Below are 18,227 nucleotides of genomic sequence, written 5' to 3'. Positions count from 1 at the left end.
GTAGTTGTGGCTCGCTGGCTCTAGAGTGCAGGCTCAGTAGTTGTGGCGCACAGGCTTCGTTGCTCCCTGGCATGTGGGATCTTCCCGGACCAGGGCTCAAACCCCTGTTCCCTGCATTGGCAGGCAGATTCTTAACCTCTGTGCCACCAGGGAAACCCCCCCTTTTTTTTTTTAATTAAGGTAAATAGCAGGAAGTAATTCATACAATAAAAGTAAAAGTACAACTTAAAAAAAGTAGAAGAGGGACTTCCCTGGTGGTGCAGTGGTTAAGAATCCACCTGCCAGTGCAGGGGACATGGCTTCGAGCCCTGGTCTGGGAAGATCCCACATGCTGCGGAGCAACTAAGCCCAACTACTTAGCCACAACTACTGAGCCTGCACTCTAGAGCCCGCGACCCACAACTACTGAGCCCATGTGCCGCAACTACTGAAGCCTGTGTACCTAGAGCCTGTGCTCCGCAACAAGAGAAGCCACTGCATTGAGAAGCCCGCGCACTGCAACGAAGAGTGGCCCCCGCTCACTGCAACTAGAGAAAGCCCATACGCAGCAACAAAGACCCAATGCAGCCAAAAATAAATAAATAAATAATTTTTTTTTTTAAAAGTAAAAGAATAGTTAATAAAGTAGTAGATTTTATCCAAGAATATTCTCTTTGAAAATACCATTAATATAGAATCAGCAGTTATTATTGAGGGACAAAAGATGATTCAATTACAGCTTTATGTATGGGAATGGTGAAATAGGTACATATATCAAAGAGATTTAAAAGTTTTAAAATTTACATGTTACTATATACGTATATTTCAGTATGTATAAAAATATAGAGAATGAGCTATCTAGAGAAACCTAAATGATCAAAGTTGACTCAAGAGACTATAGAAAGCCTGAACAATGTATAGATTTTATATTTTATTTTATATTTTAAACAATTTATAATTTATAGATTTTATAAGTTATAGTTTTATAATGTATGAGATCTGTAAACAAAGGAAATTTAAGTGGAGTTCTTGTTTTTTTAAAAACTAGAATCGATAGTTTTTCAGGCAATAAAGTTTTAAAGAATAGGTAACCTCTAACAAAATTTTGCAGGATCATTCTATAAGGCAGATATCCCAATAATAAAATTTTAGATGAGGGTAATCCCTAAAAAGCAAAATCTAGACCAGTATCATTTAAGATACATGCAGACATTCCAAATAAAGTTCAGTAAATTGAACTCAGTAGTCTAAAAAAACAGTTATAAAACATAAAATGATTTACCAGGAATACCCAGGGCCTGACCTTTTGTGATTTAGTTAGGCATTTAGGTTTTCTAACTTGAGCAGTGTAACAGTGTTGGGAAAAATGACGTGATCCTGCCCCAATAATTTCTTTCTATTGTTTCTCTTCTTTTTCTCGTTTATTTTAGCTTCATCAATTTTATAAAAGGAATGAAAAATTATTTGAAAAATAGGCATTCAATACTTAAAAGTTATTACCTTCTACAAAAGAAAAACAAGTATTGCCACAGCACTTTATTTTCAGCCAAATGAATGTCACTGTCATACACTGACTTGTACCTCTAAGTCCATTTTGCTCAGAGTGGGCAGATTGGGCAGATGTCATTGAATAATCAGTCACCATCTAGAATAATAAATCTCTTCCACTCATGATTTCAAATTGCTTTTAATTTGTGGACATAACACAGTGTTTACACAAAAATGTAACATACACAATGAGCATTTTAAGTGCTATTATGTGTTTCTTCTCCCTGGTAACATTTTCTTGTTAACTGAAGTCTTTTGGGGACAGTACATTAACTCAAAATTTCTTAAAGTATGTTCCACAAAACACCAGTACTTAATGGTTCTTGAAGAAAATGATTTTGTGTTCAAACAAGCATGCAAGCTCTATATTCTATATTTCTTGGGAGAAAAAAATCACATTAAGTGCCGAACAAAAGACTATCAAAAATGTTTCATGTTATCAAACTCAATGTATCTCATACTTCACTATAGAGCTCCCATTCCCAATACCTATTGTAGGTGTAATTCCACTTTGGCAGATGTTGCCCTAACCAAAAGGAGAGGCTTCAAGGATGGAAGTGTCAGCATTGTGGCAGGTGTATGGTTATCTAGCAAGGCAAGCAACTCAGCATGCTGTCCAACCAGCTGCTTGCTCTTTTTTGGATTTAACATGGTGCTTTTTAGTAGAATAGAAAACCCCTAGTCCTTTTCTTTATATAAATACACCATATGTATTGAGGCCTTTTGTTGGTCAATATTTAGGTTATATATAATTTCTCACTGAAAAATATCTTGTTGAATATCTGAGTTTCTTGCTATACATAACAAGGGTTTCTCTGAGGTATTTATCAAAAGGTGAGATAGGTAAGTCAGAGGTTATGTTCATGTTCAACCTCACTAGATATTGCCGTAGAAGAGGAGAACATCTTTATGGTACCAATTTACAACCCCTTCAAACCAGTGAAATATTATTTCCTTATATCCCCACTTCTGGTATGTGCTTTAATATTTTCCTGGTAAATAATGAGTTGAGCATCTTTTCACATATGTTTATTGCTAAATACTATAGCTTGCCAATTCATATGTATTGCCCATGTTCCTTTTTTAAAAAACATTCATATAAAAATAGTGGGAAAAAAAAAAAAATAGTGGGATTCTTAAAAATAACATTCTAGATAGTAATCCTTTACCTAGTATTATGATGGACTCACCTTCTCCCAGACTGTGGCTTATTTCTGTTTTTATTGTGATATTGTCATATTAAAATTTTAAATATGGATACAATCATCAATTTCATTATTACCCAATAACCTTTAAAATTCATTTTTTTACTAGACTCTTAATTTTTTAGGCAATCAGTTATGTCAACTACAAATAGATATGATTTTTCCTGAATATTTATAGTGATTATTTTATTATTCTTACTCTAACAGAAATAATTTCCAGAACAAGATTTAGTATTAGTGGTGATAGCGGGCATCTAGTTGTTTTTCCCAACTTAATGGAAATCACTTAGTGTAATGTTTGCTCTCTGTTTGAGGTAAACAGACCTTGTGTGGTTCACTTGTTTCCTTCAGTCCCTATTTAACTTTTTTTTTTTTCAATTAAAAATGCCTGCTGAATATTGTCAGATGCCTTTTTGGCGCACTGATATATTTTCCTTCTTCAATTTGTTAATGTGATAAGGTGTACTTTGGTCATTAAGGCAACATGATACTGATGCAAAACGAACAAGTAGACCAATAGAACAAAATAAAGAGCACTGAAACAGACCTACATACATGTGGTCATCTGAGTTATGACAAAGGTTCCTCTGCAGTGTGGTTGCAGAGGAAGTGATGTTCTTTTCAATAAGTAGCACTGGATCAATTGCATATCCATATCGATAAAAAATTAACCTTGGCTCTTATCTTACACTTCACACAAACCAATTCCAGATGTGTTAATGATGTAATTGTAGAAGATACGACAAAGGCTTTAGAAGAAAACATAGAATATCTTTCTAGCCTTGGGATAGCAAAGATTTCTTAAACAGAACACAAAAAGCACTAACCATATGGAGAAAAAAAAGTAAATTTTACTATATTAAATTTAAAAATCTATTTTCATCAAAAGACACCATTAAAGTGAAAAGGCAAGCCACAGACTGGGAGACTATATTCACAATACATAAATTTGACCAAGAATATATAAAGAACCACTACAAATCAATAAGTGACAGACAACCAAATAAGAAATGAGGGTACTTCCCTGGCAGTCCAGTGGTTAAGACTCCGTGCTTCCATTGCAGGCCGTGCAGCACGGCCAAAAAAAAAAAAAAAAAGCACTTCCAAAAAATGGATATCCAAATGGCCAATAAAGATATCAGACTGTGCTCATGTTCGTTAATTATCAAGAAAATGGAAAAATTAAAACCACAATGTGATATGGCTGTACACCCACCAGAATAGCTAATAAAAAAATGCGTGCAAATGCTTGTGCATAATGCATACCTGGAGGGTGCCATGAAGTGCTCTGGCTATTTCAGTATGTTAGTGGATATTAAAGACAAGATCCCCAATCTCCAGGAAAATCTGGAAAGCAGAAAACCGGTGAGTACCTAACTAAGAAAACTTCACATATTGATAAGAGTCATGAAGAGAAAGGTACTGGGAAGGAGAGTTACTGGAGGGGGACAACTCAGTTAATCTTTTCATCTCAAGTGTATACAGTATCTATAGTGGCAGCAATACAGGTTTTATGTAAGTATAGCCAGGCTAACACTGAAAAAGAAAAGCTGCAAAGTGGTACTAGTCCAATCAGATAATTAAAAATACTAAAAAGTCCCTATAATCGAAACGATGTGGTACTCATGAACAGACCAGTGGAATAGAACAGAATTCCATAAATAAACCCAAGTACATAGGGGATTTTAGTACATAAAGGGACAGGGACGTGACACATTCTTTTAATTTTTTGTATTTTTTTACTTTGGGGACCATATTAATGTTTTACAAATTTTAAAAGTCAATAACAGGGACTTCCCTGGTGGTCCAGTGGTTAAGAATCTGTCTCGCAATGCAGAGGACGCTGGTTCGATCCCTGGTTGGGGAAGTAAGATCTCACATGCTGCGGGGCAGCTGAGCCCGCATGCCAAAACTAGAGAGAAGCCCGCGCACCGCAGCAAACAGCCCATGTGCTGAAGCAAAGGATCCAGCGTGCTGCAACTAAGACCTGACGCAGCCAATAAATAAATAAATAAGTAAATAATTTTTAAAAGTCAATAACAACCAAAGGGGAAAGTGGGGAGGGATAAACTAAGAGTATGGATTAACATACAGCTATATATAAAACACATAAACAACAAGGATTTACTGTATAGCACAGGGAACTATACTCAATATCTTTCTTTAAAATAAATTTACTTATTTATTTTTGACTGTATTGGGTCTTCATTGCTGCACGCAGGCTTTCTCTAGTTGTGGCGAGCGGGGGCTACTCTTCATTGCGGTGTGCGAGCTTCTCATTGCGGTGGCTTCTCTTATTGTGGAGTACAGGCTCTAGGCGCGTGGGCTTCAGTAGTTGTGGCACGCAGGCTCAGTAGTTGTGGCTCACGGGCGTAGTTGCTCCACAGCATGTGGGATCTTCCCAGACCAGGGATCGAACCCGTGTCCCCTGCATTGGCAGGCGGATTCTTAAGCACTGCACCACCAGGGAAATCCCTATGCTCAATATCTTATAATAACCTCTAACGAAAAATAATCTGAAAAAGAATATATATGTATAACTGAATCCCTTTGCTGTACACTTGAAACTAACACAATATCGTAAATCAACTATAGTTCAGTTTTTTAAAAAAGTGAATAACAGGAGAGAACCTAAATTGGAATATAAGCAAAAAAAAAAAAGTTTCCTTCACACTAAAGGGGGAAAAAAGACTTAGGCAAGCAACTTTTGAAGACAATTTGACCATATTCCCTCAGGCTAAAAACAGAAGAAGAAAAAAAAACCCCGTAAACAAGTAATTAACTCTCATTAGTAGGATTGATTTACACAGTGATTACAGATTAGTAATTCTGGAACTATTTCATGTATTCTAGAATCAAGCAAAAAAGTAACTGTATTTCGGAGTAAGTAAATATAATGGGAGCCAAGTTTGTTGTTGCTGGAGAAGGGCGTTGCAATAGGGAGAGCAGGAGGCTAGGATGAACCCTGTGGTGTTGGATTGCAATTGGAGGTATCACTACAAAGTCGTGTTTAAAAAAAAAAAAAAATTAGAGATTCATATAAAGGTGTGTGTATGTATGTCCCCCTAGCAGAGAGGACATAGAAGCAATTACACCACTGTAGCAATGAGAATATCCAGCACCCAGATCCCAGGAACAAGGGCTCCTTGGAGACATAGCATAAGACACTGAGCAGAGAAAACACAAGATGGGATTGGAACATTCTGAGGGGGTAGAAAGTAGGGAAGTGCTCAAAAAATGGTTGAAATATGTCAAAAAGTCACAGTATCTCAAGGAGTTCTCACTGGCCAAATCTGGACAATCTGAGCATCAAAACAGGTCATAATAGTAGCAGATTGAGTAAAACCATTGACTAATACAGTAACTAAAAGAAGCATCCATGAAACATGCTTTATAGTAGAATGCCAACTTACTAATGTAGAAGGAATGGGGAAATTAGAAAATCACCATCCATCAACCATCACAGTAATCATTGATTCTGGTAAGAATCATCAATGTATGCCAAAACTAATGGGTGAAAATTTGATGAGAAACAGAATTTGATACCATCGTAAAGTCTCTCTCCACAAATATTAATTACAAAGGGGAAAGTAGTAACATTACAGTGAAGAAACCTGGCAGACAGCATCTTGACCAGTTATCAAAGTTAACATAACCAGTGTGGCACAAAATGACATCCTGTACCTCCAGAACAGAGCGACTCCTGTGATATTCCTGCCAAAAGGCATAACCAGAATTTAATCATAAGGAAATCACAGAAAAATGCAAATTGAGCAATGCTCTACAAAATAACTGGCCTTTGCTCTTCAAAAATGTCAAGGTCAAGAAGGACAAAGCTTGAGGAATTGTTTCAGGTTAAAGGAGACTAAAGAGACATGACAAGTGTAATATATGACCCTGGAACAGAAATTTTTTTCTGTAAAGGCTTTATTGGAACAATTGTGAATTTGAATAAGGTAAATATTAAAATAAAAGTATTATATCCATGTAAATTTCATAATTTTGATCATTGTAATTATGGAGATTAAGGGAGAGAATGTCTTTGCTTTTAGGATGTATACACTGAAACATTTAGGGGTAAAGGAGCCTTACGTGGGCAACTGACTTTTCTGAATGAAATTCCAAGTGTTCAGAAAAAAATAGGATTGTAAAATAAATGCAGTAAATGTTAGTATTTACAGAATCTGTGTGAAGGGTATACAGGAATTCTTTGTGCTATTCTTGCAACTTTTCTGTACATTTGATATTATGTCAAAATAAAAAGTTTCATTAACAAAGAAAGCAGGTTTGCATTCTGCCTCCTCCATTAATTGCTCTGTGATGTTGAACAGGTCGCTTCACCTCTGTGCTTCTGTGTCTGTCACATGAGGATCGAAATAGTACCCACATGATGGGATTGTTATGAAAAATAATTAATGCATGTAACATTCTTTAAACTAGGCCTGGTAAAAGAAAGAGCACTTTAAATTTTAGCTTTTATAACTTTTACTTGAAAATTTGTCTTTTTTCACCTCCAAAAATTTTTCTCTGTCTTCCTTTTTTCTTTTTTTCTTAAAATTCCCTTTTCTTCCTTATTATTGGTTTCTCCTTGTAGAATTCCTATTAGACAGACATTAGAATTTCTGGCACTGCCTTTCACATGTCATTTTCTCTCATGTTTTCCACTTTTATCCTTTTGCACAGAATTTTGGGAGAAACTCTAAGCATGATTTTTCTATTCTTATAGTTATTCTTCCATATATCTCCAATTCTACTATTCAGCCAAGCTGTTGAGTTATTTACTTCATGTGTTTAATCTCCAAGAAAGCAGATTGGTTTTAGAAAAGCCTAATCTGGTTTTATGCATACTCTTTCCTTTCTGGTATTTCAGAAGGTAAGGAGTGAGGTGGAGGGCGGTGGTGGGGGGCAAGGCAGAGGCCTAACTGAGTTTTTAAAGTTCTGTTCCAAATTCTTGAGGTTCAGCCACTTTTTTGCCATTGGGATCCTTAAAACACTCTAGTATAGTAATATAAATCTCACTTTTCACTGTTACTCCTTAATTTAAAACGTCTAATGCAAGTTTCCTGCACCCATTGTCTTGTTCTATAGTCTCATACTTTATTTTATTTTTTAAATTATTTATTTGTTTGTTTGTTTGTTTGTTTATTTATGGGCTGCGTCAGGTCTTAGTTGCGGCACTTGGGAATTTTTCGTTGCTGTGCGCAGGCTCCAGAGCGCGTGGGCTCAGTACCTGCAGTGCACGGACTCTCTAGTTGTGGCTCGCATGCTCAGTAGTTGCGGCACGTGAGCTTAGTTCCCCTGCAGCATGTGGGATCTTAATTCCCCAAGCAGGGATCGAACCGGCATCCCCTGCATTGCAACACGGATTCTTAACCACTGGACCACCAGGGAAGTCCCTACTTTATTTTAAATAAGCTTTTTCTGTTAGAATGGTTTTAGATTTACAGAAAAGTTGCAAAAATAGTTCAGAGTTCCCGAATAATGAACACCCAGTTTCCCCTTTTGTTAACGTCTTATACTACTACAGTACATTTGTATATTCTTATTAACTGAAGCCCATACTCCAGTCAAATTTCCTTAGTTTTTACCTAATGTCCTTCTGTTCCAGAATCCTATCCAGGATACCACATTACATTTAGTCTTCTGTGTCCTTATGCTCCTCAAGACTGTGACAGTTTCTCAGAGTTTCCTTGCTTTTGATGTCCTTGACAGTTTTGAGGAGTACTGGTTAGTTGTTTTATAAATGTCCCTGAAGTTGTGATTGTCTAATGTTTTTTTCCTAGTTAGGCTGGGGGTTTGAATTTGGGGGAGGAAGACCACACTAACTGCCATTCTTACAACATCATATTAGAGGTATATGCTATCAACATAACTTATCACTGATGATATTAGCCTTGAATTCCTAGCCAAGGTAGTGTTTGCCAGATTTCTCCACTGTACAGTTACTTTATCCCTCCTCCCAGACTATGCTCTTTGGAAGGAAGTCACCATGCACAGTCCACACTTAAGGGGTGGGGAGTAATGCTTCAACTACTCGAGGAGGGGTAATCCACACAAATTATTTAGAATTCTTTTACATGGGAGATTTGGTCAATGTCCCCCATTTATTTATTCAACCATTTATTTATGTCAGGATGGACTCATTGATATTTATTTTATACTTTGGGTTATAATTCAATACTATGTATTTTTGTTTTTGTTTGTTTTTCTCAAATTGTTCCAGCTTTGGCTATTGTGAGCTCTTTCAGTTGGCTCCTGTGTCCCTTTGACATACCCCATCATTTTGTTTTTTGAAGCACTTCCTTTATTTTCTGGTACTACAAGACATTGCAGGCTCATCTTGTATATTTCCTGCCCAGCCTTAGAATCAGCCATTTCTCCAAGGAATTCTGGTTCCTGTCAACCTAAATAAACCTAGGAGGCAATAATCAAGCAAAAAAACATTTATTTAGGATCAAAGAATTGCAATTTCAGGCACATAGATTCTGGTAACAACCCAGTGTCCCACTAGGGAGTATAAGTCAGGGACTTTCAAAGGCAAAGAAAGCAAGTTTGCATTACAGACTCTTAACTGGAATTGGAGGCAGAAGCTAGTTTTGGCTAAACATGATTGAGTGCTAAGGCTACCACAGCAGGGAGGTAAAAGTCCGTTACTGTGACAAGTTGCAGGTGTTCTTGCAGAGTCCTTGGAATATCTGTGGTTTGGTCTCACCTGGCTCCACCTGGTGAGGACGTTCATAAGGTCCACCTTCTAATGGCCTTCTGGCTCCATTTTAAAACCCCTTGACATTAGTGACTCCATTTTATTTCACATTTCACACTTCTTTCATTGTTGAATGGTATTAGAAACCAAATGCTGGGCATACGGATTGCTCATTTTTTCTGGGATTGCTTCTAGGCCCTCTCAGCAAACAGAGCTAGAGAACATATTTGTATATACTAACCCAGGTATATATACAAATCTATATTATTTATATATGTGTATGTATTAAGCTAAATATGAATTCATATTGATTTCTCTGACTCTAATCCAGTAACAAATAGTTCATTCTGCCTTCTGTGATATTGTGTTATAATAAGAAATATATATTTGGTCTTATACCCCATTCCTGGCACAGAGCTTCTAAAATCCTTGAAATTTCCTACGTGGTGAGAGTGATAAAGGTGTCTTTTGTTGTGTTAAGGAAGTGACTTTTGGAAAGCACCTAAGGATGAGATCTGGTAGCCAGTGGAGCCAACCGTGTGATTAGAGGTTGAAACTTTCAGTCCCCATTTTCCTCTCCTTCACTACCGTCCCACCGCTGGGGAGGGGGGAGGAGCTGGAGATTGAGTTCAATCATGCCTATATAATGAAGCCTCCATAAAAACCCAAAAGGAGGGAGTTCAGAGAGCTTCTAGGTTAGGGAACCAGAATGCTTCCATGTGCCACTGTGCCGGGCCCCAAACTCCATGAGAATAGATGCTCCTTTGGGATGTTCCCCTCCATATCTCTTCATTTCGCTGTTCATTCATATCCTTCATAATAAATCGGTAATCTAGTAAGTAAACAGGTTTCCTTAGGTCTATGAGCCATTCTAGCAAATTAGTCAAACCTGAAGAAGGGGTTGTGAGAACATAACCAATTGGACAGAAACAGGTAAAACCTAGCTTCCAATTGGTCAGAAGCACAGGTAACAATCTGGGCTTGCAATTGGCATCTGAAGTGGCGAGGAGTGGGCAGTCTTATAGGACTGAGCCCTCAGCCTGTGGAATCTGATGCTATCTCTGGGAAAATGGTGTCAGAATTGGGTTGAATTGTAGGACATCCAGCTGGTGTCCAAAAATTGCTTGGTGGTGTGTGGGAAACCCACTGCACACATTGTAATTGGTAACTAGAACCCTCTTACCTCCCCGCCTTGGGTGGTCTGGAACTTCCCACTCCAAGACTGAGGAACCTGGCTTTCATTGTCTTTCATCCATTTATTTATTTGTTTACATGTAGTGGTTTCAGAATTGTTTACCCATACACCATTTATGTACACTTGTCTTTAGACTTACAGTTTCTACTCATTCGCAAAGTTACTTAAGTCAGCTTCTTTTCCCCCCCATATTCTTCAGTGAGGTTTATCATACATTTTTAATACAATTGGATTCTTTTATCATTGTCTGAATTTCATCCTGGGATCCCTCAGGGTCAACTTCCTAATTTATTTTTTTATGTGTAAACATTAAGGTTCACTATTTGTGCTGTGATGTTCTATGGATTTGGACAAATGCATAGTGTTATATATCCACTACCACAGTAACATACAGAATAGTTTCACCACTCTAAAAAATTCCCTGTGCTTCACATGTTCAACTCTTCCAAATCCCTAAACCTCTGGCAATCAGTGAACTGTTTAATGTCTTTATAGTTTGCCTTTTTCAGAATGTCATATAAAATGTATGTATGTATGTATGTAGCCTTTTAGACTAGTACCGTTGTAAGAAGACAGGAGAGCTTGCTTAAGCTCTTCTCTCTGCCATGTGAAGATGAAACAAGAAGATAACCATCTGCAAACCAGGAAGCAAGCCCTCACTAGACACTAAGTCTGCCTATGCCTTGATCTTGATCTGCTGGCTAGCCTCCAGAACTGTGAGAAATAAGTGTTTGTTGTTTTAGCCACACAGTCTATCCTAATTTGGTTTTTGTTTTTGTTTATTATTTTATATGGAGCATCTGTTTTATTTATTTTAAGAATTTTTTAAAAAATTAATTAATTTATTTATTTTTTGCTGCATTGGGTCTTCATTGCTGTGCGTGGGCTTTCTCTAGTTGCAGCGAGCAGGGGCTACTCTTCGTTGTGGTGCGTGGGCTTTTCATTGCACTGGCTTCTCTTGTTGCAGAGCACGGGCTCTAGGTACGTGGGCTTCAGTAGTTGTGGCACTCGGGCTCAGTAGTTGTGGCTCGCAGGCTCTAGAGTGCAGGCTCAGTAGTTGTGGCGCATGGGCTTAGTTGCTCAGCGTCATGTGGGATCTTCCTGGACCAGGGCTCGAACCCATGTCCTCTGCATTGGCAGGCGGATTCTTAACCACTGTGCCACCAGGGAAGCCCCTTATTTTTTAAAAAAATATTTAATTAATTAATTTATTTGGCTGCGCCGGGTCTTAGTTGCGGCACGCGATATCTTCATTGCCGCGTGCGGGATCTTCATTGTGGCATGTGGGATGTTTAGTTGTGGCATGTGAACTCTTAGTTGTGGCGTGTGGGATCTAGTTCCCTGACCAGGGATTGAACCCGGGCCCCCTGCATTGGGAGCATGGAGTCTTAGCCACTGGACCACCAGGGAAGTCCCTATCCTAATTTGTTATAGCAGCCCAAACTAAGATAGTAGTGATATCTCGTTGTTTAATTTGCAGTTCCCTAATGACAAATGATGTTGAGAATATTTTCATATGCTTATTTGCCACCTGTATATCTTCTTTGGTGAGGTATATGCTGAAAGCTTTTGCCCATTTTTCAAATGGGTTATTTTCTTATTGTTGAGTTTTAAGATTTTAAAAATATATTCTGGATACAAATCTTTTATTAGATATGTATTTGCAAATATTTTCTTCCAGTCTATGGCTTGTCTTTTCATTCTCTTGGTGTCTTTCACACAACAAAATGTTTTTGATTTTTAATAAGGTCTAACTTATTGATCTGTTCTTTCATGGCTCATGCTTTTGTTGTTGTACCTAAAAATTCATCAACCATCCAAGGTCACACAGATTTTCTCTTATTTTTTTTCTAAAAGTTTTATAGTTTTGTGTTATATATTTAGGGCTATGATCCATTTTGAGTATCAAGGTTTTGTGATATTTTGCTTTTTGTTCTTTTTGCATATGGGCATCCAGTTGTTTTGCACCATTTGTTGAAAATATTATCCTTTCTCCATTGAATTTCCTTTGCTCCTTTGTCAAAGATTAGTTGACTATATTTGTGTGAATCTATTGCTGGGCTCTCTCCTTGGTACCACTGATATTTTATCTATTCTTTTACTGATACCATGCTGTTTTAATTGCTGTTACATTATAGAAAGTCTTGCAATCAGTAATATGAGTTCTCCAAACATTATCTTTTTATATAACTCCATACTTTTGGTGGGAACATATATATTTCTTGAAAAAATCATACTTGTGCTTTAAGATTCAGTTCAAACGTAAGGTCTAGAAACCATTTACCCATCATTTGAATTCTCATTGCATCCTGTACTTACCTTGATTATTGCACTTATATGAATATAATCTCCTTCTATAATTTTTATGCCCAGAATCTACCAGTGTTATCAAAATCGACAGTCAAGAAGTATCTACTGTTCTCAGTGGAACAAACTGCTATCTGAATTGTGTATGTAAACATTCTCACCCAATAATTGGCTATACTATATACTCAAATGTTAAAAGGAGATTTTTATACCCTAGTGTCTCCATGTGTTCATTTTTCATATGTTTAAGCGCTTGATATTTGCCAGGAACTAGGTGAGATGCTGCTGATGAAATGGTGAATAAGAGTCCTGATCAAGCCAGTCTTGTCAGATTAATTTTGTACTTAACATGTTGTGTTAAAATGGTCATTTTTCAGGGACTTCCCTGGTGGTCCAGTGGTTAAGAATCTGCCTTCCAATGCAGGGTATGTGGGTTCGATCCCTGATCAGGGAACTAAGATCCCACATGCTGCAGGGCAACTAAGCCCATGCGCCGCAACTACAGAGCCCATGCACTCTGGAGCCTGCGTGCCACAACTAGAGAGCCCACACACAGCAACTACTGAGCCTGTGCACCACAACTAGAAAGAAGCCCACACACCACAACGAAGAGCCCGCGTGCCACAATGGAAGATCCTGCATGCCACGATTAAAACCTGATGCAGCCAAAAATATAAATAAATAAATAAATAAATATAAAATGGTCATTTTTCAGTTCTTGGCTGTGAGCTCATTGAGGGTAGTAACTGGGCTTTTGTGTGTGATTTTACTTATTAATTAATTAATGTATCTGATGCATAATAATGCCTGGTTGGGATCTCCCTGGTAGTCCAGTGGTTAAGATTCTGTGCTTCCAATGCAAGGGGCATGGGTTCGATCCCTGGTCTAGGAACTAAGATCCCACATGCTGCGCCACACAGCATGGCCAAAAAAAAAAAAGCCTGGTCTATGTGTATGATAAGTATTTGGTGAATAACTTATGAAGGACTTTCTTTCAGTTAAATGTGACTAAGAGAAAGTATTAACATTTTAAAAGTAACACCTAAAGACAGGATGGGACCAAAAGCCTAATTGTCTCATTAAAGTAAAAGAAAAATGCAGCTATCTTAGATTTAAAAAAATAAAATACAATCACTGCAGGACACGGTTTCATTTTTCCACTGAGATGCCTGAAATTGCAGATTCTTTTTGTTGAATCCAATCAAGTACGTCATGAGCACTGTAATAAAAGCAATGTATTCCTAAGTGCTAGACGGGTCAAATGTACTAAAAACTCAATTAATTAACTTACTTAAGGTTGTGAACTAGCAAAGGATGTTGGTTCAGTCTCCAACCAACAATCCTAGTGAACTAGAAATACAAGAGAGGTATGGATTCCAGGAATTTAAAAAATTTTAAAGCCTCCTGACCATGATGGAGTAACTGATATCAAACTAGGTTTCTTGCCAAAAACAATCATAAAACTAGGCAAAATATATGAGGCAATGGTTTTCAAACTTTGGACAATAGGCAGTGCAGGACTATGATCACTGATAGAAGAGAAAAACATGAAGTAAGCCCATGATTGTCTCTGCTTTCTGCCTGGGGCTACTTTCTGGAGTATGGTATGGAGAGGTATAGCTCAAGTAAACTCAGAGTCTCACTGAGCGGAGTAGGCTAAGAATTTGGCCTAAGCCTAAGAGTTTGGGGATGCTAAGTGGCTGGAATTAGTGGGGTAGAGTCAAGAGAATAGTTTTCTGCAAAGACGGAGTCCCAGAACTGTGCCTAGGGATCTTCTTAAATTTTTAATTAATACTAATCTGTGCATGTACAGGAAGAGACTCCACAAAGCCTAGCAGAGAACAGCTGCTGGGGAATTACGAGCTGAACAGAGATTCTAGAAGTGCTGGGAAAAAGGAAATTCCAAACATTTAGAGTGGACAGACACTTCTGAACACCCTAGTAGTCAGCTCACACCCTAAAAAGGCCACACCTTTAGAGTACGGTTATGCTAGCCCTAAGCAAAGGCTACTCTAGATCTAAGGGAAGAAAGATTTAAAATAGGCCTTGAAGGGATCAGACTGATCTGCCAGTAAATTAACTGGCTGCTATAAAAAAATCAATAATCTTTAAAGAAAGATAACGAAATCTGAACTCTCAACAACATAGCATCCACAATGTATAACATACAATCAAAAATGACTACTCATTCAAAAAAGCAGGAAAATGTGATCCATAAGCAGGAAAAAAGCAACCAATGGAAATAGAACTTGAGATTACCCAGATATTGGAATTAATTAGGAGGTAGTATAAAAATGTTTATTGACTTAATGGAAAATATAGTCATAATGAATAAATGGACAGGAACTTCAGCAGAAAAATGGAAAGGATAAAATAGAATTGGGAATGAGAGTTTTATAACTGAAAAAACAAACAAAAATTTCACTGAATGAGCATAAGAACAGATGGTGGGCATCAGAAGAAATGGTCAGTAATCTCCATGATAGATCAGTAATAATTATCCAATCTTAAGTACAAAAAGGAAAAAGATTGAAAAAAGAAAGATATTTATGGAACAATATTAAGTGACCTACTGTACTTGTAAATAGAGTCCTAGAATGAGAGGATTGATAGAATGTGGTAGAACAATAACTATGGCCAAAATCCCCCAAATCTAATAAATAGAAAATCCTGTAATCAGATAGAAAAAAACAATACATAACATATTGGGAAACAAAAATATGAATAATGCTGACTTAATCAGAAACAATAAAAGCCAAAAGACAATGGAATAACATCTTTAAAGTACTAAAGAAAAAAATGTGAATTCAGAATTCTATCCCCAGAGAAAAATATCCTTTTAAAATGAAGATGAAATGAAGATATTTTCAGATAAATGAAGATTTAGATCATAACCAGTATAACTGTAGTATAGAAAACACTAGAGGGAGTTCTTCAGGTTGAAGGGAATTGACATTGGATGAAACAGGAAGGAAAGACCAACAGGTAGGAAAGAAGAGTATCAGAAATGGAAAATATGTGGGTAACTCTAAAATTTGTTTTCTTTCCTAAATGTTATTAAAGTATATGACTGTTTAAAGCAAAATAATGTAACATGGTACGGTGGGTTTTATAAGGTATGTAGTTGAAATGACAACAGTAGGAGAAAGAATAAAAAGTTCAGGGACTTCCCTGGTGGTTCAGTGGTTGAGACTCCACCCTTCCCCTAGGGGGTGTGGGTTCGATCCCTGGTTGGGGAACTAAGATTGTCATGCCCCATAGTGTGGCCAAAAAAAAAAAAAAAAAAAGAATGAGGAGTGCAAATGAAATGATATTGTTACAGGTTCTTATATTTTACATGAAGTGGTATGATATTAATTCTAGTGTAAACTATATTAAAGATGCATATTTAATCCCTGGAGCAACCTCTAACAAGATGCATAGAGGTATAGCTGAAGAGCCAACAGAATTCAAATATATCAGAAAAAATTAATCAACCCCCCTCAAAAAAAAGCAAGAAAGGAGAAATAGTTAATTTTTTTTAATGTGGCAAATAGAAATCAACAAAATAGTAAACCCAAACAAATTAATAATTACATCAATATAAATTGATTACATATTTCAGTGAAAAGCCCCAAGACTGCCACACTGGATAAAAAATGTGAAACCCAAACTACATGCTATCTACCAGAAATGTATATTAAATGTAATCACAGATGGGTTCAAGGGAAAAAGGTAGAACAAGATATACTTGTGCACACAGTAAGCACAAGCAAACTAGAGTGACTCTACTAATGTTAGATAAAACAGATGTCAAGACAAGAGACACAGAGAAATGTTTCATAATAGAAGGGTCAATTCATTGGGAAGAAACAATCATAAATGTGCATATACTATAATAACAGCTTCAAAATACATGATGCAAAAACTGAATGAACTAAAGGTAGAAATAGACAAATCCACAATCGCAGTTTTCATGTATCTCCTACTTCATACATATTCTACTGTTCGAAAAATGAGATTTAAGATTAGCCTAGATATTTTCAGATAATTTCTAAAGTTTTTTGAGAGGAGAAAAATCCTTCCATCTATGAACTAATACATAAAAAATTTAAGATGCGGAGGATGCTGCAGTGTGGTCGCTGGCAGGCTTATCCGCTTTCTTTCCTGAATGAACTCAAGACAGGACAAATCCAATTATTATTCATCTGGGAGACTTCTGAAGACACCCTCCGTAATGTTTACTTTTAAATCCTCCTCATCGGAAAACAATCATAGATGTATGTACTTAACAGAGCTTGAAAATACTTGAAGCAAAACTTAGTAGTACTGAAAGGAAAATAGAAATAGCCACACCTATCTCAGGAATTACTAGAACTAGATTTTTAAAAATCAGTAAGGATAAAGAACCTCTAAGTGACAATATCAACCACCTTAAACGAATAGACTTTTATAGAACTAAACGTTCACAAGCGCAGGGGGGAGAGAGGGAAAAAACCCAAAGAGAGGAGGGAGGGAGGGAGCGAGAGCGCGAGCAACCTCTGTGGGTCCAGGTTCTGCTAGGGTTTGGGGGATATTGAGACTTGATGTATATCTACGTCCTGCTTGGGTATATATACTGAGCACCTGCCGTGTGCCTAGTACATATATTAGGCGCCTGCTGGTGCCAAGACCTCTCTAAGCCCTAGTAGGGGTTCCTCAGGGACAAAGCAAATCCAAGCTGCCAGCGTGTGCCTCGTTCAGCCCGGGGCAGCTTCGAAACCCCTCCCCCAGTAGCCCATCTCCAAGTCCGGAGGTCCACCGCCCGCTCCCGCCCCAAGCGCTCGCGCCCGCGCTTGCGCATTCCTCTCAGCCCGTTGGGGCGAGGACCAGGCCCTCCCTACCGGGACTACATTTCCCACAAGCCTCTGCACCTAGTTTCCTTCCGCCTTCCTTGCTGGTGTCGGCTCGGAGAGGTGAGTTGGTCTGGTGCATTGAGGAAATGGGCGCGGGGGCGTCGCGGGGGCTGCGCGGGCTTCTGTGTGCACTGGGCTGAAGTGACTGTGTAGTTTGTGACGCTGACTGGACACTGGGCGCCCTGGTGCGTCCTCTGTCCTCCTGCTTCAGGGCCGCACAGATGCAGCGGCCCAGAATGGCCCCGAGTTAGATTTATGAACCTCACAGTGAAGGCCCCTAACAAAAAGACGCAGAAGAACAACAGCTCTCAGAACCACAGCTTAACCAGAGCTCCCTCCCAAGGCAGCTTTTGAGAACTCAGAGACATATTCCAGCCCTGGTCTTTGTACTCTGGCCATTCTCACCCGGAAGGGTC

General features: G+C 38.0%; 1 protein-coding gene across 7 annotated transcripts in view; it reads left to right on the top strand.

Moving 5' to 3' along the window:
* ZFP14 (ZFP14 zinc finger protein) overlaps positions 1 to 18,227 on the top strand; it is a 54,273-nt gene that overhangs the window by 1,595 nt on the left and 34,451 nt on the right. For 4 of the 7 annotated variants that reach the window (XM_082439441.1, XM_082439438.1, XM_082439440.1 and 1 more), the window contains exon 1: positions 14,090 to 17,871. The exons of 1 other annotated variant lie outside the window; for it this stretch is intronic. The gene's annotated coding sequence lies outside the window, so the exon portion shown is untranslated. Of the gene's footprint in view, positions 1 to 14,089; positions 17,872 to 18,227 lie in introns of those variants that run through there. 2 more of the 7 variants (XM_082439436.1, XM_082439435.1) reach the window with 1 other exon arrangement.

This window comes from Balaenoptera physalus (genome assembly GCF_965194825.1).
Source record: "Balaenoptera physalus genome assembly, chromosome: 19".
In the NCBI taxonomy this organism is placed as follows: domain Eukaryota; kingdom Metazoa; phylum Chordata; class Mammalia; order Artiodactyla; family Balaenopteridae; genus Balaenoptera; species Balaenoptera physalus.
Note: the sequence above shows the minus strand (reverse complement) of the source record. Positions and strands in the feature narration are given on the sequence as shown.